Source organism: Macaca thibetana, chromosome 5 (genome assembly GCF_024542745.1).
Source record: "Macaca thibetana thibetana isolate TM-01 chromosome 5, ASM2454274v1, whole genome shotgun sequence".
NCBI lineage: Eukaryota > Metazoa > Chordata > Mammalia > Primates > Cercopithecidae > Macaca > Macaca thibetana.
In genome coordinates, this window is record NC_065582.1 from 2,906,695 (window position 1) to 2,931,683 (window position 24,989).

Genomic DNA, 24,989 nt, shown 5'->3' on the forward strand with positions numbered 1-24,989 from the left:
TCCACACACACACAAATATTTTGTCTTCTGCTGGTTGTGTATGTACAGACCAAAGTCTGGAACTGCAGTGTTTTGCTGTCATATAGGCAGCCAGTGTTAGGACCAATGTAACCCATGGAAGGCAGAGAAGAGTGGTAAAAAGAACCTATTCCTTTCTACACCAGAATGAGCCGCTGAATTGAACCAACCCTGGAACTGCGCCTCACATAGACTTTCCTCTGTGATTGAACTGTCCCTTACCTCAGCTTTCTCCCTCTATCCCATCATTTACATCTGAAAGTAATTACTTGTAGGTGTGAGACACAGAACACACAACCCAGATTCCAAATCTTGTATTTCATTTATTCCTCGGGATATGCTGATGAAGGAAGCTGCTGTGTTGATTAACATGGCCCAGCCACTTAAATTAGATGAATTGTAATAAATACACTCAGACACTAGAGTTTGTTTGGTGGAATTAACAAAACCACTAGTACTTTTGGCCTCAGGGAAACATTAGATGTGATTTGAACTACCAGGTGTTCTCTTATAAGATAATTAAAGAAGAAGGAATCATGAGAGAAAGAAAATAATACTACATGAACCTTCAGGAGGAAAATTGTAACAGAATAACCAGCCCTCATCGGCAGAACGTAACCTTCCGTCACAAAATAAATTCCATGCAAGTCACAGAATGGAGCAGAAAAATTCAAGAATAACTTGAAAATCATTGCAAGATGATTAGAAGCCAAATTTTTTCAAGACAGAATTCAAACATACCTACTTCAGTGACCTGTCATCAAATGCACAAGCTTTGATTGAGCTCCTTATACAACTTGAGGTCAAGTAAAATACGTTTTTAAGTATTTTGAGAAATTTGAGCATATATCCTCACACTTTTTTTGGAAAATGAAACAAACCAGTAGCATTCAGAAGTAAAATCCCAGCCCTACCACCTGCATTAAAAGAAGGAAAAACACTGAATCTCATTATTTCTGCTGCTCTGTTCCTTACCCAATCGAAAGTAACTGAAAAGAATTACATATCCATTTATTTCAATATATTTCAAGAACACTTTGCATGTGATTGTTTTAGAATATTGGTGTTTGGCAGTTACTCTACCCATGGTAGAGTTGTGGGGGGCAGTGGTCAGAGGAGACTTTCTGGAGAAAGACCTGAGGGTCCGTTGAAATTGACCACACTGATGGAGGCCAGGATGGGTGAGAACAGGGAAGAAGAACAGATCTTGCAGCCGAAAGCTCCAAGGATTCAGAAATTAATGCCAGGATTTAAAAGAGAGCTCAGTTCAGCATGGCTAAAGGAGAGGGAGAAGGACTGCTCATGCTTCTGAACATGCCTTAGTGCAAAAGGACAAGCTGGAAACAAGATCGGTTATTTTCCAGGCCTCTCGCTCCACGTTGGGAAAAACTTTAGCCTATCTCCAAAAAGTTAGCTATGATCTCCGTTACTTATGCTTCCAGGGAAATCCTTGTCTATGTCAGTGGCCCAGCAGTGGTATCGGTTTGAGAACAGGATTAATGCTACGTCCTTGATGAATAATTTGATATAGTTTAGATGTTTCTGTCCTTCAAATCTCATGTTGAAATGTGACCCCCCACATTGGAAGTGGGGCCTGGTGGGAGGTGTTTGGGTTATGGGGGCAGATCCCTCATGAATGTCTTGGTGCAGTCCTCCGGGTAAGGAGTGAGCTCTAACTCTGTTAGTTCTCCTGAGATCTGAGTGTTAAAAACAGCCCGACAGCTCCTGCCGCTCTCTTGCTCCCTCTCTCACCATGTGATCTCTAAGGGTTACGCCAGCTGCCCTTCGCCTTCCGTCATGAATGAAAGTTCGCTGTGGCCTCACCAGAGGCGGATGCTGGTGTCATGCTTCTTGTACAGCCTGCAGAACCGTGAGCCAAATAAACCTGTTTTCTTTATAAACTTCCCAGCCTCAGGTATACCTTCATAGCCACACAAACAGACCAAGACAGGAATTTTTTTTTTTTTGAGACGGAGTCTCGCTCTGTCACCCAGGCTGGAGTGAGCGGCGCCATCTTGGCTCACTACAAGCTCTGCCCCCGGGTTCCCGCCATTCTCCTGCCTCAGCCTCCCGAGTAGCTGGGACTACAGGCGTCCGCCACCGCGCCCGGCTAATTTTTTGTATTTTTTAGTAGAGACGGGGTTTCACCGTGTTAGCCAGGATGGTCTCGATCTCCTGACCTCGTGATCCGCCCATCTTGGCCTCCCAAAGTGCTGGGATTACAGGCTTGAGCCACCGCGCCCGGCCTAAGACAGGATTTAAAATGGAATAATAAATACTAGGGTGAGAGACCACTTAAAGCTGCTGAAAATAGGAAAGAGTAAGTACTCAATAAATGTTAGTATTGTTTATTTTATTTTGTTAATGTAATTACTTATCTCTATATAGCTTTGCTGTTTTCAGAATATTCCCACAGACACACACACAAATCTAATGAAAATATATACCATTTCATCAAACCACAAAGGCTGCCTGAACTCTTTGCTGCTCGTGTTATTACATGAGAAGCATAGGGGCTCGGAGCGTCTCCAGAGCCTCAGGGAACTGGCTTTCAGGAGTGCCTGTTCACCCAGAAGTGGTTGAGTAAATGGTACTGAGAAGACCGACCTTTGTCAAGCGTGCAAGTCCAGACGTTTATTCACAGTTCACTTCATTTCATGTGGAAGACATTACATGTGTGTTGTATTTCCATCTAATTTCCTTCAGACGAGACTAAAGAAAGCATTTACCAGGGTGTCAAGATATAAACGAGCCAAACCTTCTCTGTGGTGGTTTCTTCTTTGTCTTCAAGTTATACTCTCAGGCTATGAACGTTATGATTATGTTTAATGGATTTAAGAGTCTAAGGAAGCATAGTATGGTAAAAACATAAAATTGCATTGGTGTGACAGGTGATCTAGATCTCTTGACACTTTATAAATAGCAAGATTGACATTGTGTTTCCATAGATAAGTCACATGAATCAATTGGCAGCCATCCCAACAACCTCACCAGGCTGTCCTGGAAATAAAAATAACCAAATCATAGAAAAGTGCTTTAAAAAGTGAAATGAGTATGAAAATATCTTTGGGTGTGATGTTTGCAATTATGCTCCCAAATTCTAAGCATCTACATTTGAAAACATTTTAAAGATTCCCTTTGCTTCCTTGAAAGAAAGAGAAAGACGACAGGAATAGGACATTCAACAGGACAGTGAAGGAGACTTATTTTCTTCTATTCTTCTCTGGATTCTTCCTCCAAACTCCTTCTCAGGAACCAGTCACCTTTTTTCTAATGGTCCTCACCCTCAGCCCACATCTATCCTCTCTAGAAGATCAAAATTTTCACTATTTCAGTAGCTACAGTTTCTCCCATATTTAAAAAAGAAAAGATCATCTAAAACCCTTCTTGGTTCCACTTTTCCCTTCACCTACAAACCTCTATTTTTCTTCTTTATAGCCAAATATGCTTTAAAAACTGTTAATATACATGGTCCTAGTTTCTTCTCCTCCCATCAAGTTACAACCATTTAAACTGCTGAGGCTGCCCCTGGGCTTCCTCACACCACCTCACTAAACACCAAAGGTGTTTCTCACTTCTCAGCCCTCTCCTCCTTCATGTAGCAGCGCTGCCCACTCTCCTTCTCCAGGAGAGCTTTCTTCCCTTGGCTTCCATTGGACTTTCCTCCTACCTCTCAATTTTCCATGCAGCTCATCCTCTTTCTTTGACCATTAGCTTTGGGAATTTTTCAAGGTTCTTTTCTTACTCGATTCTCTTTTTACATATAAACTTTCCCAAATGGATTTCACTGATGACTACAATTCCAGTGACCTCTGTGGCTGACTCTTCCCTGACCTGCACTGATGGTTTCTGCTCTCTTGATAGCCTGTGTATTTTTTTCATAATACCTATCACAGTTTGCGATTATATATCTCAGTCGTTTGTCGATGAACAACTGTGTTCTCCATTCTATTCTAAATTGAATGTGAGAAGGGACATCTGTTTAACTAGCTGTTACATTCCCAGTACTTAGCACAGTGCTTGGCCCCGAATAGACACTCAATAAAAATGTGTAACTGAATGAATAAAGGACTGAATATAAAATGAATGAATGGGAAAATGTTTTAAACTTTCAAATGTTAAGCTACAGTAGGGCACCCAAGCTTTCAATTTTCTCTCTTTTTTTGTGATTATAAAAACAGTACGTGTTTTCTCCATTTATTTAGGTCTCCATTTATATATCACCTTTTGGAGACAGTGCACCTGGACTGCTTGCCTCAGGGAAGACGGCTCACACACCTTTGGTGGGCTGGTGTAAGGCCTAGGAGAACAGACTTTTTCAGCTGTGTTCATAGTTTGCCCCGTATCAGATAAATAAAAAGCCCATAATAAGCATTTTGAAAAATATATAGGAACATGTAAAGAATAGGGGAAAAATAACCACCCGTAATTCCTTCACTCAAGGGTTTAAAATTTTTCTAAAATATTTTAATATGTCTTCTTCCTCTTTCAAATATATTTTTAACAAAAATAAGGTCATGAAATGTATTTGCCTATCTGCAATTCAAGTTTTTCCTTAATATTTTCCAAGTAGCTAAGGAGACACAAGCTGCGAGTGGACTGTCATGATTCCAAAACCTGATCAGTCCCTTTACTATTTTGTGAGCTTTCAAGCCAGACACTTAACATCTTCAAGCCTCCACATCTTCATTTTCAAAATCAGATAATCCTATTAACTGACTCCTTGGCTTGTTATTAAGATAAAATGAGATTAGCTATGAGCTTGTCTTGTGGTGGATGTTAGTTTTGGGGGTGTGTAGCCATTAAAATGGTCCCCAGTGATCCTAGTCTCCTGGTATTCACGTTCTTATATAATCTCCTCCCTTTGAGTGTGTGCTGGACCTAGTGACTCTCTGATAGGAAAGAGAATGTAGCAAAAGTAATAGGCATGTCTCTTCTGAGATGTGGTTACAAAACCACAATGTCTTCTGCCTTGTGCACGCTCCCTTGCACTCTCAGCCACCGGTTCTGAGGGAAGCCAGCTGCCGTGTTGTGCGCTGCCCTAGGAGACAACCCACATAGCAAGGGGCTGAGAAAGGCTTGAGGCCAGCAGCCAGCAAAAAACTCAATTCTGCCATAACACAAGTGAGCTTGGAAACAAGTGCTCCCTCTATCAAGCCTTCAGACGAAACCACAGCTGGAGCCCAAACTCGATCTCAACCTATGAGAGACCTTGAGGTAGTCGCACTCAGCTAAGCCATGCCTGGATCCCTGACCCTCACAAACTATGAGATAATCAATGTGTGCTGATGTCAAATAACTGACGTTTAGAACTAAGTTATTATGTAGTTTTTATCAATGGTCAGTTTCTAATGTTGAAGTACCTGAGGAGTCTTTTAAAATATAATGCTTTTCTTTCCCACCAAGTTTTTGGAAAATACATATAAAAGAGTGCTGGGAGACGGAAAATCAATGTGTCACTTTTATTGATAAAGGCCATGCTGAAGTATGTGGCTTAGTGTGAGAGCCAAATAATCCTCCTGGTTGAATCTCAGAAGTAGGCAGCGTTAGCCCCTCTCTTGGTCAATGCTAGATGGAACAATCTTTCTGATGTGGGAGGGAAAAACATGCCTCTGGAGAAAGATTCTATCACCCAGGAGAAGAGGACAGATGCTCCATACGAGCAGCTAGATTTCTAAAGGAAAAAGGGTAGAGTAGGTCATGTCCAGTTTTCCATCCCAAATTTACCCATCATACCAGGGAAGCATGGGCGACAGGGCAGAGTATAGCCAGTGGTCACACCTATGCACTCCCCTACACCCAGAGGAAACAGTGCTGGTTACATGGTCCAACCTTGAGTCATAAGTCAAAACTCATTAATATCTCTACTTATCAGTATTACTGCAATATTATACAATATCTAGCATCTAGTTGTACTCTCATTTATTGAATGAATTGCCTATTGTTCGAAAGTTATTTTCATTTTTGAATGTTATAAATACTGCTGCCATGAATGTCTTTATCGTTATTTCCTTAGTATAACTCCCCGGAAAGAGTTACTAACTCAAAGCTCTTGAGGATTTGTATGTTTTCTCTGTACATTGCTAAACTGCTTTCAAAGGGTTTGACTAATTTCCACTCCCATCAGCAGTGTGTAACAATGTGTGTCTGACCCTTCATGCCTTGGATTTTAGCCTTTATTGTATAATCTTTGCTAATATGACAAATGAACCACATGTCACCCTTATCTTAATTTGCAAATTCTTGCCTAGCATTGAGGTTGAAAACTTTTCATTGCTAATTGGCTATATCTGTGTTTCCTTTTCTCTGAATTATCTGTTGTGTCCAGTGCTCATGAATCTGCTGGCATTTTTTTTACCTCAATTCACAGGGCAAATGCTCAATTGCCCCCTTGTCTGGAGCAGTGTAGTCCCACAGAGAAAACAGCCTGGGGAAAATGCTACTGAGTGTTTCAGATTATTTTTGAATATTTGCATATAATTCTTTTTTAACTTAATTTTTTGGAAGTGTTCCATACTATGTAGCTCATAGTCACACCTAATATCCAGTTATAGAATGGTCATCTGTGCTAGGCATTGTTCCAAGGTCTTTGTTTTATTAGCATCTTAAGTCTTTGTGAGGTAGCTAGCACTTTTTTATTAACACTTACGGGAGAAGAAACTAAAGGGAAAAGGCACAAGGTAATTTGCACAAGGTCAAACAGTAATAAGCCACAGAGCTGGGGTCTGAACTCAAGCACTCCCATGCAACAGTGTTATGATCTTATCCCCAACCCACCCAGTGCTATGCCATGCTTAGCCCTAGAGGTCGAGAGGTCTTGGGAGTGAATTTTTCCAAACAAGTCATCCTTAATGAACAATGTGTCTACAACAGTAAACAGGGCAAGTCTTCTCCCTTGTTCTGATAAGCTCTTAATAATAAAATGATTTCAAAATAAGACAGCTTTTTTTCTAATTATAAATAATATGTATATTTTGATGTTTAAAAAGTTCAGAGAGTACAAACTACAGAAAACAAAGATCATATGATCTCATCCTCCAGGACTGAGAATAGTGTAAAAGAATGAGAATAAGCTCAAATTACATTTTCATATTGTTACAACTAAATTTGATGGGGGGCAGGAAAGAGATTAAATGTACAAAATTCTTTCTTTTCATAGACTTTCGTACCCCACTTTGATAATATGTATTATATTGTAACATTTAGATATTACCAATGAAACTTACATAGTGGGAAAAATGTAATCATCCAGGCACAATCATTTTAATTTAATTATAAAAAGGAGATTTAACTAAGTAAAGGGAAGAAAAATAGCATTTAAAAACAGCCCAGATAATCTGGGATATTTGTGTGGCTTCCTCTCTTTCCTCTTCTATTTAGAACACTAATTTGTTCCATTTATATTAACAAGAAAGAGCTTACCATGCATTTAAGTTAATCAAATTTATGTAGCAAATCACCATTGAATACAATTTAGGTATACACTGCATCCCGAAAGCTATACAATTAAAAACAGATGATTTTCAATTTATTGAATGCTTGAAATTATGGCAAATATTTAAAATCAGTTAAGATTTTTGGTTAATGAGACCATTCAACAATAATGCAATCCAAACACTAAAAGGAAATTCGTACTGTTTTAAATATCATATTTATGTAATTTAAAAAATTTAAACAACAGTAATTTTGAAGCCTAAAACAGTCTTTGTTTGAAAACCCTTTTAAGCTAAACATTGATTATTCTTCTATAGTCATTAATTATCTTCTACCATAATTGTCAGTATTGCAAAGTGAGAATTGATCCCAAATATATATTTTCTATTCTTAATACCTATCTCACCTGTTGCAAAATGCTGTAAAAAATTATACTTTACAATGTATGGACATAACATACTCAAGTCAAGGCAGGTTCCCAGTCTATCCTCACATGTCACAACGAACTGGGTTCATAGGACGTGCAACCGATAATTGCTGCAGTCTGTTGTTGTCTTTTGATTAAAGATGGATAGGTTAACAAGGGCGCATTTTCTGTTTTCATGCCAGCGTACTACCAAACTTATTCACTAAGTGTTTAAAATGCAGTCCTAAGAAAAACAAAAATTATCATTATTTTGACAAGACTCAAATGGCCCCTCTGTATTGACCACTTTTGATCCCCTTTGATTAAAAATAAAAATCAGATATTTGATTGAAATTGAACTGCATTCCTTTGTTCTTTTGTCTGTTTTGCTTTTTCTGGTTGTATTCTCTCTATACCCCGCTGAAAGTGATGGGCGTTGAGCTACAGTAGAATTGCGCGATACTGAGAACAGGGAAGCATCTTGGAAAAAGGCACAGCTAAGCAACACGCAACTTCCCCTCTTAGTCTCACGTAACTGAGCAAACTACCCACTCGCAAAATAATTGGACCTAATATGATTGTCTCAAAACACCTACCTAACAAAATCATGGTACTTCCTAATGCAATAATATTTAATAACCACCACAGTCCTTGTCTATTCTTAGGTACTCTGTGACTTCTTTTCAACATTATTTTTATTTCCAGTTATTCAAGGTAGCCAAAGATGTGCGTTTCAAAAACAGACTGCCACAAAAAATGGTGGGGACAATACTAAAAACATTGACTGGAAAAACCTGAAAAGATAAACATTTTGGAAAAGGTTGAAAATGAGTTGAAATGTTCCAAAATAGATAACATAATGATGAAATGCCATGTGATGTTCAGCAAGTCTCAGTTTTTCTATTTCTTATTTTGTTCTGGCCCAATCAGGAAATATAAGGGAATCCAGAACAAATGTGCTGTCACTCATCCTCACTCTATTCCCGGGTCTGATGGTCCTTTGATTATGTTTCTTGCTACTTGGAGAAACTCTGTGTGCCCTAAACAGTTTTCAGCTAACCTGTAACATGTTGTGGGGTGGGGCTGACTCTGACTCTGGCACTGTGGTGCCTGAGTTGCCGAAGCCTGGCCACAGAGAGCGGCCCTGCCCTGCCTGTCCTGTGCAAAAAGGAGAGACCAGGCGGCTGCCTGCACCCACTTCTCCTCTGTGCCTGTTTTCCCCATTCACCTTCTGTTATAGCTACACCTTGTTTTGCTTAGTGGTGCTGTTGAAATTAGGTAGTATAAGCCCTAAGAATAGCTCTTTTTTTTTTTTTAAGCTGGCTGTGCACATTGCAACAAATTGTGATACTTTGCTAGATGAAAAATAAACCCTGGCCAATAGGTATGTTTTACCAATTCTTAAACTAAAGGAATGTATTTTTTCTTTAAAAAAAATCCCAAAAATAATGTAAGCAGAATTAAGATTATATTTATTCTAAAACTATAAGTCAGTCAAGATAGTGTTCAAAAGAAAGCCAGATTAAATCTATATTGCACTTGCTCTAAGTCCATAGATACCCCAAAGATAATAATAAATAGACTAGAAGAGCTTTGCAAGAGAAGGCGGGCCTGCAGATTTGCGTAAGAAGCTCTCCATTTCCATGCTTCTCATTTGTCCTCATTACACTGAGGCTTGAAATATTATTCGTACCTGGGGAAGGGTCTGCTAGCTCAAAACGGAATTCCCTCACATACCCTTTCCAGCCTCTCCATGCTCAGAGACCGAAACCCATCAAGTCCAGTGGGATGAATCCCTCCTCTCTGACGTTTTCCATGATTTTTGCAATTGAAATTCTCTCTCATCTGGGAACTTGCCAAACCAGCCTATCAGTACTGCTTGTGATACACTTTATAAAAAACAGTCATTAACAATCCCTGCATTCCTAAAAAGGTCAAGGTTCAAATACTAGAAAGTCCCACCAACAGTCAGCAGTCTTAAAACCAGAGGGATTTTCCCACCACAAAACAGTAATTCTGGAAGTAAGCAGTTGCTGGTACTTCTCCAGGCGTTGCCTTCCCCATCACAAGACTGGTGAGGCAATCCCGTGCATCATCTTCTCAGGGGACAGCGTTCAAAGGCGTGAAGCTCTCAATGGCATGGAAGAAGTATCTTCTTGCTCCTTCCCTCTTTGTAGGGAGGCAAAACTTTCCAGCAGCCCCTACAAGACTTTCCCCTATATCTCATTGCCCAACAAAGGCCATGCCCACCTATAGAACATACCTGTGGAACAGGTGCTGGGCTCACTTAGCCTCAGATCAAAGCACTTGGAGTAAATCAGAGTTCTAGCCGGAAAGGAGAGGACGAGGGGTAGGATCATTTGGGGTAGGCAGTTACTGTATCTAACTTAGGTTAACGTATGCAGTACTCACAACAAACCCACAAGGTCAGGGGGGATTTTAACCTTTAGAAAAAGAAAATATTCAAAACAAAATAAGGTTTGAACATGACGAGTATGTAGCCCTGGAGCACACGACTAGTTAGGAGTGGAGCAAGCTGAAAATTCCAGTTTCTTTCCCTCGAAAGAGTTTCACTCTTAGTATGAAGTTCATGGACTATTTCCCCTTTTGACCATTCAATAATTTTACTGACATGGGTAGGTTTGCTTCACCTTCATATGTGTACAAATTGATTGTACAAAATTTTAAAAACTCCCTCGACTCTATTCAGTAAGATATTAATTTCCATAACGATATTTAAAACTATAAGTAGAATTTATAGTAGAAAGAATAAAGGAACATTATAAAATCATAGACTTGTATATGATGTAGATAAGGGGCCGTGGGTCTTACTGCATTTTAAAATATAAGGCTACCCACCAGTAATACAGCAAGAAAATTATTACTATTAATAATGCATAACAATCATACATGACAGCAGTTTCCACAATTCCCACATCTTTTCCTTGAGCCTAATGACGTAGGAAATGAGATATTGTTGATTCTAGCTTTGTTACCGACTTCCACACTTCACTAGTGATGTGTCTACCAGGTGTTATGATCACCTATGATTACTGAAGATGCCAACACATCCCTAGAGCTGTGGGTGAGTCCGCGGCGTTTTACAATCAAACGTTTTCAGGCAGATTTGTTTTGCTTACGCTGATGTCAAAATGAGCGTGCTTTCTTAGAGCACATTCCAGCTCATCTAAATACCCGAGAGAGTCCCTGAAGGAAGCCAGTATTATTATTTTTTTTTTTTCAGAAAAACCACAGATGTGATCACCTCCTCATAAAAAATTGACTGTCTTTTGTATAGTTTTAAATTCTTGTGTTGACTGTTCGATTTTGCAGTTTTTCTTTCTGCTTGGCCAAGGCAAGGAATTCTGTGCACTAAATATTACATTCAAAATTGGAACCGCTATTGATAACTGCAAGCATTTAGCCAACAATTATTTGTGTAACCGCTTATATTTTTTAAATAAGATCAGTTTCTCTGTTGAATGAGCACTTATGACTCAGACTTCTTCATTAGAATTAAACATCAAGAAAAACCAGCATGCATTCATGAAGAATCAGTGTCTTTTTTTTTACTTACATCAAGTCTCATGTTCAAAGCCTGGATTTATGTAGAATCTCATTTAGCAATATATCTATAATCACTGTTTTTCTACCTTCAAATTGAGCGTAAGTCTGCAGACTGTGCTCTCCTATACCCAAACATCACAGCTGCTGTAGTTCCTCCAACTCTTTTTTATTCTCTTCTTACCTTTAATTAAAATGCATTAAAGGAAGAAAAAAGAAACAAATGGTTGTAGAAAGTACCACTTAAATGGAAACGATTGCTCTAAATGTTGCGGTTTAGGAAATCTACGGCGTGGTGTGTAGCTTTGCAAGGCGTCAGAGTACATGCAAGATAACATAAGTATTATTTATTACGATGTGGAACGGAGTCAGAAGGACTGCTCCTGTGATCTGACTTCCAGATGGAACTTCTCAGAAGATGAGCTCAAACATCTGAATTTCTCACTTTTTGAAACTATTTGTGTTATAAAATTTAAAAATGCATATACCATGATATTGGTTTTCTATTGCTGCTATAAAAAATTAGCATGAAGTTAGTGGTTTAAACAATGCAGCATCAGAACTCTGAAACAGGTCACACAGGGTGAAAAATCGAGGGGCCAGCGGGCTTTCCTTCTTTCCTGGGGCTCTAGGGCACAGCCCACCTCCTTGCCTTTCTGTCCTCTAGGGCTGCTCTGATCCTTGGCTCACCCACTCCTTCCATCTTCAAAGCCAGCAACAGCTGTCAGTTCTTCTCGCACCGTCTTCTTCTGATGCTGACTCTTCTGTCTATCTCTTCCTTGTCTGATGCCTTCCTCTTCTTCGTTTAAAAGATTTGTCATTACAGTTTGCCCACCTAGATAATCCAGGATAATCTGAGCGTTTAAAGTAAGTAGGTTAGCAAATTTAATTTCATCTGCTACTTCAATTCCCAGGTTGTGGGGATTAGGACATAGACACTTTTGGGAGGCCATTGTTCTGCCAACCACAGACAAGCACAGATACACCCCACTAGAAGGCAACTGTGAAACAGAGATTGAGAAGGTAATTATTTTCACCCACAGATGGAATGTATTTAAAGATTAGTGATTGTTGCTGTATTTGAGCGCCTATATCACCTATGGTATGCAAATGAGCATGACTTTTTATAACAGATATAAAGGGATATTGAGCTCTTATAAAACCAGTCAGGTGTCATATACACAACTCTGCTGCCTCGCTGTCCCAGTTTCTGCCTTACTCCGTATGAGGGTCTGACCAGCACAGCCTCTTCCAAGGAGCAAAAGCATACCCTCATATCGTGCACACACGAACCCACTTATGGACACACATCTACACACCTACTCAGGTCTCTGGGTCCGTCGTGTCTGAGGGAGAGAACACTTTTTCATCCTGATTTCCAGGGATTTAGCTTTTAGTTGCTGCCACGGAATCCACTTCCATGTTGTTTCCTGGGCTGAAGCCCTTCTAATCCCAACGATGCCTGATTTTGATAAGAAGGTTATGTCTAGACCTGCATTTCAACTCCGATAAGAAGATTATGGCTACACTCACATTTCAATTCTGATAAGAAGGTTATGGCTACACTCGCATTTCAATTCCGATAAGAAGGTTATGGCTACATCCACATTTCAATTCTGATAAGAAGGTTATGGCTATACCCTGATTTCAAAGTCCAGGAACTCTACCTCCCTGCCACATGTGTACACACCACGCCTCCTCATTCATGGTTGGTTCACATTCTGAGACTCTCATGTCCCATCAGCGTCTGCGTACTGGGATCGGATGGGCTCTTATGGTTGAAGTCTTGTCCCCTCTTCTTCCTGGGCACGAGATTCATTTGCTTCTAAAACTAAGCTCCAGAATGAGGATTCTATTCCCCACGAATACAATTCCCTATTGTGAATGCCTGGTTTGAACTATAAAATGTCACCAGCTAAATATCCCGTCACTTCCCCTGATCTTCCTGCTGAGGACCAGTTAGAATTTCTACTTTTGAGAAGCTTGGAAATGACAAGGAGATAGGACAAGGGGCTTAGGGACCTGCTTTGATGCTGCACTGACAAGCACACGGTTGTCATGCAGACAATCTGCAGTGGCTTGGGAAAGAGGCTAGGGCCCTTCAGCAGCCCTCTCCCCTTCACTGTCTCTGCCTCCTTCTACCGTCATAAGTCCCAGGTGCCGACACATAACCTAAACTCTTTTTAGTCTCTTTGGTCCACCGTGATCTTAACTCTCACCGGATCTTAACTCTCAGACTTCAAGACATTCTAATGAAAGTGAAATCATGATTACAACAGCCGTAGCTTAGAATACACGAGCAGTTCTGTGTGCACTAAGAAGTATTCCTAACACTGACCCATGATATCTTGTCCAATCCTCACAAAATTCCATAAGATACATGAGTGTTTGTCTCTATATTAAAGGCAAAGAAATAGAATTAGAGAGATTAATTTGCCCAGCTAAAAAATGATGGAGCTAGTATTTGAGGCCTAATCTCAGATTTCAAAACTGAGATTCAATTTTTTGTTTTTTTATTTATTTATTTTTTTTGAGACAGAGTCTCACTCTGGCGCCCAGGCTGGGGTGCAGTGACGCGATCTCGGCTCACTGCAAGCTCCGCCTTCTGAGTTCATGCCATTCTCCTGCCTCATCCTCCTGAGTAGCTGGGACTACAGGCGCCCTCCACCACGCCTGGCTAATGTTTTATTGTTTGTTTGTTTGTTTATATTTTTAGTAGAGACAGGGTGTCATTGTGTTAGCCAGGATGGTCTCGATCTCTCAGAATCAAGATTCTAAAATCGCTATGCAACACTGCCTCCAGTGCCATTTAATTATAGTCCCATTGGAAATAACGAGCCAAAGTCCCATGAGTCATAATAGGTGACAGTATCTGGATTATTCAAAGAAACACAATGTGTTTGGGGAGGAGTTGTTAGAAAGGTGGCATGAGCGCCTCCTCCTGTCCTTGCCTCCCAGGACAATTATTTCACCTCTTTGGGTTTCTCTTTGAGGGCAGGAGGATTGAGCCCCCTAATATTTGAAGTTCCCTTTAGTACTAACATTTTATAATACAATAAACGACGTTGATCAGCAAGTAATGACTATCTAATTTCTGCTTTTCATAAACTTACAATTTATTTTTCGCGACTACAAGGCTTTCAAAGAGACTCTCAGGACTGAGCGTGGTGGCTCACACCTGTAATCCCAGAACTTTGGGAGGCCAAGGCGGGCAGATCACCTGAGCTCAGCAATTGGAGACCAGCCTGGACAACATGGTGAAACCCCATCTCTACTAAAAAATACAAAAATTAGCCGAGCGTGGTGGTGGGCGCCTGTAATCCCAGCTACTCAGGAGGCTGAGGCAGGAGAATCGCTTGAACTCAGGAGATGGAGGTTGCAGTGAGCTGACACGGTGCCACTGCACTCCAGCCTGAGAGACAGAGTGAGACTCCGTCTCAAAAAAAAGGAAAAGAAAAAAAGAGACTCTCATGTTCCCCTAAAGAGGCTGCAGTGGCTGTGACGGTGAAGTGTGAGCCTCTGGTCCTCCTGGTGTGGTGCTGTCATGGCCACACAGATGCATATGGCAGAACTAAACAGACTCGAGAAACCTGTGTTTATTTATGTGTAGGAGACGAGACCAATTTCTTCTTTGGATCATGGACATTTCTTTGGGGATCTCATAACGATATCTCATATTTTGATTCTTAGAGAATTCTAAAGCACTTGCTGAATTTTTAGTACATTGGTTTTGGGGCTTAATATCTTGCTTACATAAATGAATTTATAGCGTGACTATTGGGAAGAAAATCGTATTTATTACACAATGAGTTTTGTTCTTTCAGTAATACAAAAGGAGTTACATGGGCAGAATTTACTCTGTCTTAAATAATGTGCTCACCTTAAAACAGCTGAAGAATGTCAAACTGCTTCGGCAGGTAAATCCACTAAAAATGTTATCTTTCTGAGAATTTAAGTCATGGCCATAAGTATGTACTAAACACAAATTATGTACCAGGCTTCGCTCTAGGCACCTGGGATGTATGTGAGTGTACGAAAGAGAAGAATGACTCCTGTCTGATAAGTTTCATGTTTCAGGACAGAGCAACACACTCAGGCAGCCTTGGATGAAGAGCTGTGCCCTGCAGATGCTCCATGCAGGAAGGAAGAGGCGGCAGGCTGCCCTTTCGTGGTCTCGCTCTTCCCTGCACCTGTTTCTCCCTTGCCTTCTATTGCACTTCGTAATTGATCTTCTCATGTGTTTGTTCATTATCAATCGCCACACTAGCCTGTAAGTTTTAAAAACACAGGTAATTTATCTATGGTGGCCACTGATGCAAATTCCTGTCCTAAAACAGTGACTGGCACACCACGGATGCCCAAGAGTTATTTGTTGAAGAAATGAGTAAGTGCCTCTTTTCACTCACTCCTGGCTGCTCTTCCACTGGGCTTCAGTCCTCCCCGGTGGTCTGAGTCTTCTTTAGAACGTGATCAATGAAGGGAAGCTATTAGCATTTTGTACCTGTGGGTCACATGGCCTTTATTTCTTCATCCATAAAATAGCCATGATGGCTTTTATGACCTGGCATTGGAGGCCACATGCCATCATTTCTACAATATCCTACAAGTTACAGAAGTCAGCCCTGTTCACTCTGAGAGGGGACTACTTCAGGGAGCAAATACCAGGGGGAGGAGATCCCCGGAATAATGGTTTTTGTTAGCAATATACTGCCATGTAACAAATGCCTTCAAAATACAGAAGCTTAAATGATTTTTTTAAAAAAAAAACTTATTTCACATTGTTTCTATGGGTCTGGAGTCTGGGAGTGGCTTAGCTGGATGGTTCCAGGATCTACCTGCCAGGGTCTCTCTTTGACATTGCCTTGAGGAAAGTGGTAAAGCTGAAGTCACATTAAGGCTTGCCTGGGGCTGGAGGATTTGCTTCCAGGTGGCTCCCTCACTGCTTGGCACATTAGTGCAAGTGGTGGACAGGAAGCCTTGATTCCTCAATGTGCGGTCTTCACGGAACTGCTTGCGGGACCTAGTGACACGGCACCTGGCCTCCCTCTGAGAGTTATCCAAGGGAAATCACGGCAAAAGCCATGATGGCTTTTATGACCTGGCATTGGAGGCCACATGCCATCATTTCTACAATATCCTACAAGTTACAGAAGTCAGCCCTGTTCACTCTGAGAGGGGACTACTTCAGGGAGCAAATACCAGGGGGAGGAGATCCCCGGGAGCCACCTTTGAGGCTGCCTACCATAGATACTAAGTAGGAGGTTGTCTGTACTTAAACAAATAGTGTATGTGAAGTACCTGGCATGGTGCCGGAGGCAGTTAGGAAATGTCGGCTCCTCTTAGTTGCTCAGGCTTTGTTGAGCTTTTTTCATTTTATTAAAAGATTATCTCCGTGGAATCTGTACAAGTTGGCACTTGTCTATGGAGCTGATAGAACTTTCTCATTCATTCATTCAACAAGTCTGCTGTCCTTAGATGTTGTGGAACAATGACAACCTTATCCACCTAAAATGTAAATTCCTGGCACGAAGTACATGATGAAATAACGACCCCCGAATTTCTGGCCTGTCCTTGTGGTCAGAATGCTCTATTTCTTCACACCTGTGCAATGATACGATCTCCTGGCATCCCAGAGCAAATCTGGGGTGTGTCAGTGGTAAATCACTTGGGAACTTGACAACTTTGACCCTTTCAGCATTAATTAGTCAACATTAGTTGCTGCCATGCCTCCAATCTTTCTACATGCAGAGAGAAATCTATCATGCCTTTAGCCTGGGCGTAGAGAGAGCAATGTGCTGCAGAGCACTCGGGTGGCCTGTGGGACTGGGCGTGACTAATACGGATTTGTGCAGAAATAAAAAGGGATGAAGAAGAGGATGTGAACAATTCTGTAACTGGGAACTGAAGACCAAGCTTGGGACATAGCGGGAATAAAACCCTTCTAAAATGAATTTTTCACTGAACCAGAAATAAATTAGTAGGAAAAGAAGAAATTTTGCAAACATCATTCATCTTGGTTTTTTCACATTTTGGGCTGCTTAAGAGACTCTTTCCCTTAAGCATTCCTTTGCACATTGAAGAAAATAACCATAAGCTTCCCACAAGGCCAGTACCTGTTCAGTTCTGTACTGCCAGCAAGTAATGCCACGGGTGTAAAGGTCTCACCCCGGGGAGCTGGCTGATTAGACTTCGGCTGGAATGCTGTGAGAAGCAGGATGCTGAGTCAATACGAAGTACCAAGTTTAATTTGATGTTTTCCACGCACAATCAAAATTGTGGTTTTTCCTAACTGTAGAGCTATTGGCTCCTCTGTTTTCTTTTATGGGTTCCCTGTAGAGTGTGTGTTATGCTTTGATATTTGAAATTGATCGTGCAGGTTCCATTTCAAGGGTGATAATAAACCTAGCTCAAAAGTTGGGGTTAGCAAAGGGACTGTTAACCTTTCTTCTAATATTGTCAATTTATTTTGCCTTGTGGCTCAAACTGATTCCCAGTATGATCTGCTGATAACTTTGACTTAAATATAGCTATAGATAAAGAATATAAAAGTGGAAGAAAAATTGTTGTCTGAATTTTTGTGAGGAAATATTCCACATTACTAATACAACATTTTTTCATTAAATAATGTGTATGTAAATGAATATCTTTCATTATCTGTCATTTAGATATGAACACATATAGAATATCCTACTTCTCATTTACTTATGAGGGCAAACATCAACATACTAAGAAATCTGAAATAATTTTAAGATCAAAATGATTCTTGCCGTGATATGGTAATAAGAAGTTAAGCTTTGGAATTATATAAACCAGATTTCCTGCCTTACCTCGGGCAAGTAATTTAATTCCAGCCTCAATTTCTCTAACTGCCAAAAGAAATGAGAATTCCTGCAATTTAGTTCTGTGAAGGTTAAACTGGCTATACCCACGACACCTAGAACAGAACTAGGTGAATGTTGACTAAAATGAGAATTCTTCTCTCTCTTTTCCTATACAGTTCTTACAGAATAACTGACAGTTTTATTATTGTTTAGTTCTAATTTTTTCAATCTGGATCTAAAGGAGTCCAGGTATATTCTTATTTGCTACAAAAGATTTCCTTTAAATGATACACTGGCAAGGTGACAGGTGAACGGTCTGGTTGGGAAATATGTATCTGAACGTTTTCTTGTCATCTTCAAATGTGGATGTAATTGGATTACAACTGGTTCTGCACTAACAAAATCATTTACAGCAATTATAGCTGTTCTTCAATATGGCAGCTTTCACTGGATGCCTCATGACTTGTAATTACCTGAACTGGAAGTCCAAGTAAATTTCATTATTATAATTTTAAAAGTCTTTATGTCCAGAATAATTGGTTAGTCATAAAAACCATAAATTACTTAACACAAGATTTTCGAAAGAGTGAGATTTGACAATTCTTATACATTCCCCCACTGTAAACAAAAAACAACATATATGTGATATAAGACTTGTGTCTTGATAAGTTGCATCCATTCTCAGTCATTATATACCTGGTGTTAAGTTTCCAAAATTAGGATTAAAACTGTACCCAACGGGGACCACATGGGAACATCAGACCCTAGAGCAGCTTGTCATTACTGTTACTTCGAAATCCCTAACTGGGCAGGGCACGATGGCTGAACGCCTGTAATCCTAGCACCTTGGGAGGCCAAGACAGGCGGATTGCCTGAACTCAGGAGTTCGAGACCAGCTTGACCAGCATGGTGAAACCCTGTCTCTACTAAAACACAAAAAATCAGCCGAGCTTAGTGGTGTGTGTCTGTAATCCCAGCTACTCAGGAGGCTGAGCCATGAGAATTGCTTGAACCTGGGAGGCAGAGGTTGCAGTGAGCTGAGATCATGCCACTGCACTCCAGCCTGACTGACAGCAAAATTCTGCAAAAAAAAGGAAGGAAGGAAGGAAGGAAGGAAGGGGGGGAGAGAGAGAGAGAGAGAGAGAGGGGAGAGAGAGAGAGAGAGAGAGAGAGAGAGAGAGAAAGAAAGAAAGAAAGAAAGAAAGAAAGAAAGAAAGAAAGAAAGAAAGAAAGAAAGAAAGAGGGAAGGACGGAAGGACGGAAGGAAGGAAGGAAAAAAGAGAGAAAAAAGAAAAAGAAAGAAAGAAAGAAAGAAAGAAAGAAAGAAAGAAAGAAAGAAAAAAAGAAAGAAAAAGAAAGAAAGAAAGAAAGAAAGAAAGAAAGAAAGAAAAAAGAAAAAAGAAAGAAAGAAAGAAAGGGAAGGAAGGAAGGAAAAAGGAAGGAAGGAAGGAAGAAAGAAAGAAGGAAGGAAGGAAGGAAGGAAGGAAAAAAAAGAAAGAAAAAGAAAGAAAGAAAGAAAAGAAAGAAAGAAAGAAAGAAAGAAAGAGAAAGAAAGAGAAAAAGAAAGGGAAGGAGGGAGGAAGGGAGGGAGGGAGGAAGGGAGGGAGGGAGGAAGGAAGGAAGGAAGGAAGGAAGGAAGGAAGGAAGGAAGGAAGGAAGGAAGGAAGGAAGGAATTCCTATCTGAAGGGAACTTTGATTCTCATGAGTGGAGAATAGGTATACACGTAGGTAGGCTGGAGCAACCTTGCAGAAGTGAATAGATGCTATATCAGTCCTTTATTTGTATCCAAGTATAATATCCAGTCATTCATTTCTTCATATTTTGCTCATTAGAGGGGAGAGGAATGCAATTCATTTAAAGATTTAAGAAAACAATGTTGAAAAAAATTCAAAGCTGCAGGAAACCCAAGATGTGGTAAGAGTGGTCCCTGACAAAGAGAGAACAGAAGCATTATCTTTTCCTCAAAACTATTGAGGTGAATAACAATCCTTATCCACAATCATAAAAGACCTAAGCTTTGGAACACTTAATTAGCTGAAAAACATGAAGGACAGACACAGTGAGGTTTTTTATTGAACAGTCTCTCTGTATCAAAGACAACAGTACATATTGGGGGCTATAGCCTATGTGTGATGCTTTTGGAAATATCTTGAAGGGAATGATTCAGAATGATATCTTGATTTGGAATGAAAATTCTTATAGTAATGTATTCAAAGCACTGTATGTATCTTGCCCATGGCACATATTTGGATTGAGCAGTAAAAAAGAAGGCCTGCAACAGAAATGAAGCATATAATTTCAACAATCAATTAGTAAGTAGAAACTGCCAATGAACTCAACTCAGTAAAATATCCTTTGATGTTAACCCTTGGTAGTTGTCTCCTCGAATTTGATGCCTTACAAGTGCTCAGAAGCTAATGGGGAATGGTGGCCTTCTTCATGGCTGTGTCGGAGCTCCCATATGGAGTGCTGACATGGGTTTGACTTCCACCCAATCCTCTTTCTCAGCAGACTCTGCAATATCTCTTTCTCCCTAGATTTTCTGGCTTGTCTGTGAAACACTTTTCTCCAAATATATAAATTTTTTTGCTTAAAAAACTCGAAAGTAAAAAGGTAGTATTTTTGTTAAAGGAGTGGCTTAGGGAGTTGCAGGCAGGCTTAGTAAAATGTTGCCATAAACTAAAAAGAGAAGTTTTCTTGTTAGAAACTTATTTGACAACTCAAAATCTGGGTGTGTTTGGAAGGATTTTGTAAACTCAGGGTTGGGACTGCAAGAGAAAACAATTTTGCTGCCTTGGGCTTGGTTACAGTCAGAACATTCTTAGGTTTTTTATTGCATGAAAATGTCACAATTTTCTATGAGTTATGAATACAGACCCATCGATTTTCTAGGAGCCAGAACGGACAGTGACTCCTGCTACTGCTGCTTAGTGTGTGACCTTGGACACCTTCCCTCTCTATGTCTTAGTTTCTTCCTCTGGAAACGGAAGCCATCATATAGTACCTGTGCTTCATGTTGTGAGAACCAGGTTGGATTTTCTTGCACAGTGCAAAGCACACTGCTTGGTGCATACTACGTGTGCAAAACTTCTTTGTTCTCTTTACTATTTGTCTTAATCCATTCTGGCTGCTATAACAAAATACCTTTGACTAGGTAATTTATATACAACAGAAACGTATTGCTCGCAGTTCTGGAGGCTGGGAAGTCCAAGAGCAAGGCGCCAGAAGATTTGGTGTCTCCTGAGAGCTAGTTCTTCATAGATGGCACCTTCTATGTGGTAAAAGGGCATAAGCTCTGTCAGGCCTCTTTCATAAGGACGCTAATCCTAACCATGAGGGCTCCCCGCTCAAGACCTACTCAGCTCTCAAATTCCCCACCTCTTCATACCAACACGTTGGGAATGAGATTTCAGCATATGAATTTTGGGGAGACACAAACACTCAGAACATAGCACCGTTATTCTCAGGAGATGTTGGCTCTATTCAGTTCTGTTCTGATGAACTCTGACAGAATATTCTTACCTTCTCATCAGCAGCTGTAATCTGTGCACACTACCCTTCCCGACACTTGTTGAAACTCAACAAATAAGATCTGTGGCTTCCTAGAGCTCCCAATCTAGTGGGAGTTACAAAGGTAACTTCCAAACAATGATGTGGATGAGAATTATTGGAGCAGAGATATGAAATTGTTAACTTTAGGAGTGCTGGAGGCAGGACTGGCTATATAGTTTGTGAGTCCAGTACAAAATGAAAATGTGGGGCCCCTTCTTCAAATTTCAAGATGACAACAGAAGAGAATTAAACCCTGCACCAGGTGGGCCCTTCTGAGCTCAAGGTCCAGTGTGACATCAGTCACACACCTGAGTGGCTCGTCCTGATTCAATGGGCATATTCATTTCATGCAAAAAAAATTAGAGAAGCTTTACCATTTGAAGATGTAGGTGCTGAGCTAGACTTTGAAAAATGGAAAGAACTTTGAAAAGACGGGTAGAGCAACCCAGGCACATGATAAAAACGTGTCATTTTAAAATTTCCATACAATTAAAAAAATTAAGTGAGATTTATTGGGTCACAGTGATTTGACAATCAGGAAGGAAATAGAGATAGAAAGACTGTAGTACTAAACTTCAATTATCTATTAACAAGAAGCCATCCAAAGGATTTTAAGAATAGAAACAAGATTAGATCAATTTAGGGAGATGTCTGTGGTGGCAGAAAGACAGATGGATTGATTCTTGTGACAGAGTCACAGGCAGCAGGGACCTCTGTGGGTGAAAACAACGCATTCCTTAACTGGGAAGTGGCAGCAATCTTCTTGTTATCTGTATTTCTCAGCAGTCTGTGTATTTTTTTCCCACATGAAACAAAGGTCTGTTTCTGCTTAGAAGACATCTTCAATTATACAATGCAGGCAAAAAAATAAAATCTGGAAGAACGGAATTTTAACCAGATTTCTTTTTTCTCTGTGGACAGCCTTTCAGGGACATCTCCATTCTGGTTGTAGAAGGAGACCTTGAAGGCACCCAAATGTGCATTCAAAATGTATCACCTTTCCTTGGCCTTTCAAACAGACTAGTATTCCAGAAAAACCATGTCATTTTGCATTCCGGGCAATGCTTTGAAGACGTCATGAATGAAACACTTGCCCTATTCATCCCCGAAGAGAAGCGCAGGTCTGTGCACGCTCCATCTGTCCGTCTCTCATCCTGACAAACTGTCTTCAACAGTGGGAAATTAAAACCTTCTTCCTTCCTTTTCTCTTTTTCTTATAATAACTCAGCCTTGAGTCAGAGATACATGTTCAGCCTCCCAAAAGTGCTGCTGTCATGCAAAGGAAGATCCTTTTGTTCCCTCATTTATCATCTCTTAAAGAAAGCTAAAAAGTTCAGGATGACGAGGATAGGATCAGCCATCCGCTTAAACTGGGGCATGCATGCAGGGAACTGGATTTTAATACCTGCAAGATGCAGAGATAGAATTTTATCCATGTTGCAGATTCTGAGAAAACAAGAAAAAGTGGTGAATATATTTTAATGTTATAAGAAAGCACAAAAACCCAAAAATTTAAGGAACAATGCCCCATAAAGTAAAAATTCAGAACTTTTTTTTTTCCTCCCCAATTAAACTTTTACTGTCTGTGTTAAACTACATAAATGACATAACCCTTTCCAAGCCTCAGAGACCTTACCTGTGAGAAGAACAGACGCTTGCTGAGACCCCCCCCTCCTGCGGGAGGGCACAGGGTTAGCACTCTCTGGCTGGGTGCATCTACGTATCAGACGCCTCTATAGTGGGTAGGATAAAAGGATCTACATTCCTGTCCAAATATGTGCCCACACAGCACGAGTACCTTTGAGCCCGGCACTTACACCTACAAATGTCTGTTTTTCTCAGATGCCGGGAGTTGTTCTTGTTATTTTCTCCCGGATACTGTGCGGATGGCACGGTATCCTCGGGTAATTAGCATTCCTCTAACCCTGTGTAACCAGAGTAGGATGGAGTCAGCAGCTGCCAGGTCAAGCACAATCAGAGAGTGAGAGTGAGAAAGGCATCCCCAGAGCCATCAAGAAATGAGTGCATTTCCAGGACTCCAAGAACGGGCCTGCACGGCTCTGTAGGAATTTCCTCTGTAGATCTAATTAATAAGTCTAACCAGATCTTAATATACTCTCCTCATTTTTGTTGCTTTTTTTTTTTTTTGAGACAGTGTCTTGCTCTGTCGCCCAGGCTGCAGTGCACTGGTGCGATCTCGGCTCACTGCAACCTCCAACTCCCTGGTTCAAGTTGGTTCAAGTGATTCTCCTGCCTCAGCCCTCAGCCTCCTGAGAAGCAGGGATTACAGGGGCACGCTACCATCCCCAGCTAATTTTTGTATTTTTAGTAGAGACGGAGTTTCACTATATTGGCCAGGACGTTGTTGATCTCCTGACCTCATGATCCGTCCACCTCGGCCTCCCAAAGTGCTAGGACCACCGCACCCGGCCCATTTTCGTTGCTTTTTAAAAATATGACCATTCACTTTTTACATTTCTTATGTCTCATACACACACACACACACACACACACACCAAAAAGTGTCTCATATTTGCACTGAAATGATTTTTCTTTAGGAATACACATGGCAAGGGAACCAAGTAGGATGGGCTCTGCGAAATGTCTGCTATCTAGAGTCTGGATTGTGGAAAAGGATCTGCACCAAGTCTCAGATTGTGCCAGACAGGGCAGTTAGTGAGTCATGTAGCAGGGACCCTCCGACGGCCTGGGAGCAAGGCCCTCTTGGGTGACCACAGGCCCAGCAGGGATAGGTCGTGAGAGTGAGTGCAAGTGTAGAGAGTTGTTAGCATTTGCTGCTTCCTGGTGAAGGGTTATCGGGTGAGGACGAGCGGGTCCCTTAGAGCACCAGTGACTTTTGGGAATTACCTGCAAGAAGGTACCAAGAATTACCCACAACTTCTGTCACTAAACTACAGGAGAAGTTGCCCCAGTAAGGGGCAAGAATGCTATAAACAGATGTTTAAACATGTTGACAACCATGGCTCCAGGGATGCCTTTTCCAAAAATTTTCCGGTTACTGAAACATAAGAGTTCAGATTTCTAATACCAGTAATAATAGAACCGCACATAAGCAATGTGCCCCACCGCGGACACCCTCGCTTGTATCACTTACCTCCTTTTCCATGAATACTGAAAACAAGGTTCTCAAGGAGGCTTAGGGACCTGCCCTGAGTCACTGAGATACAAGGA

General features: G+C 40.8%; 1 long non-coding RNA gene across 2 annotated transcripts in view; it reads left to right on the plus strand.

The window, feature by feature from the left end:
• LOC126954502 (uncharacterized) overlaps positions 1-24,989 on the plus strand; it is a 34,465-nt gene that overhangs the window by 717 nt on the left and 8,759 nt on the right. The window lies entirely within an intron of this gene.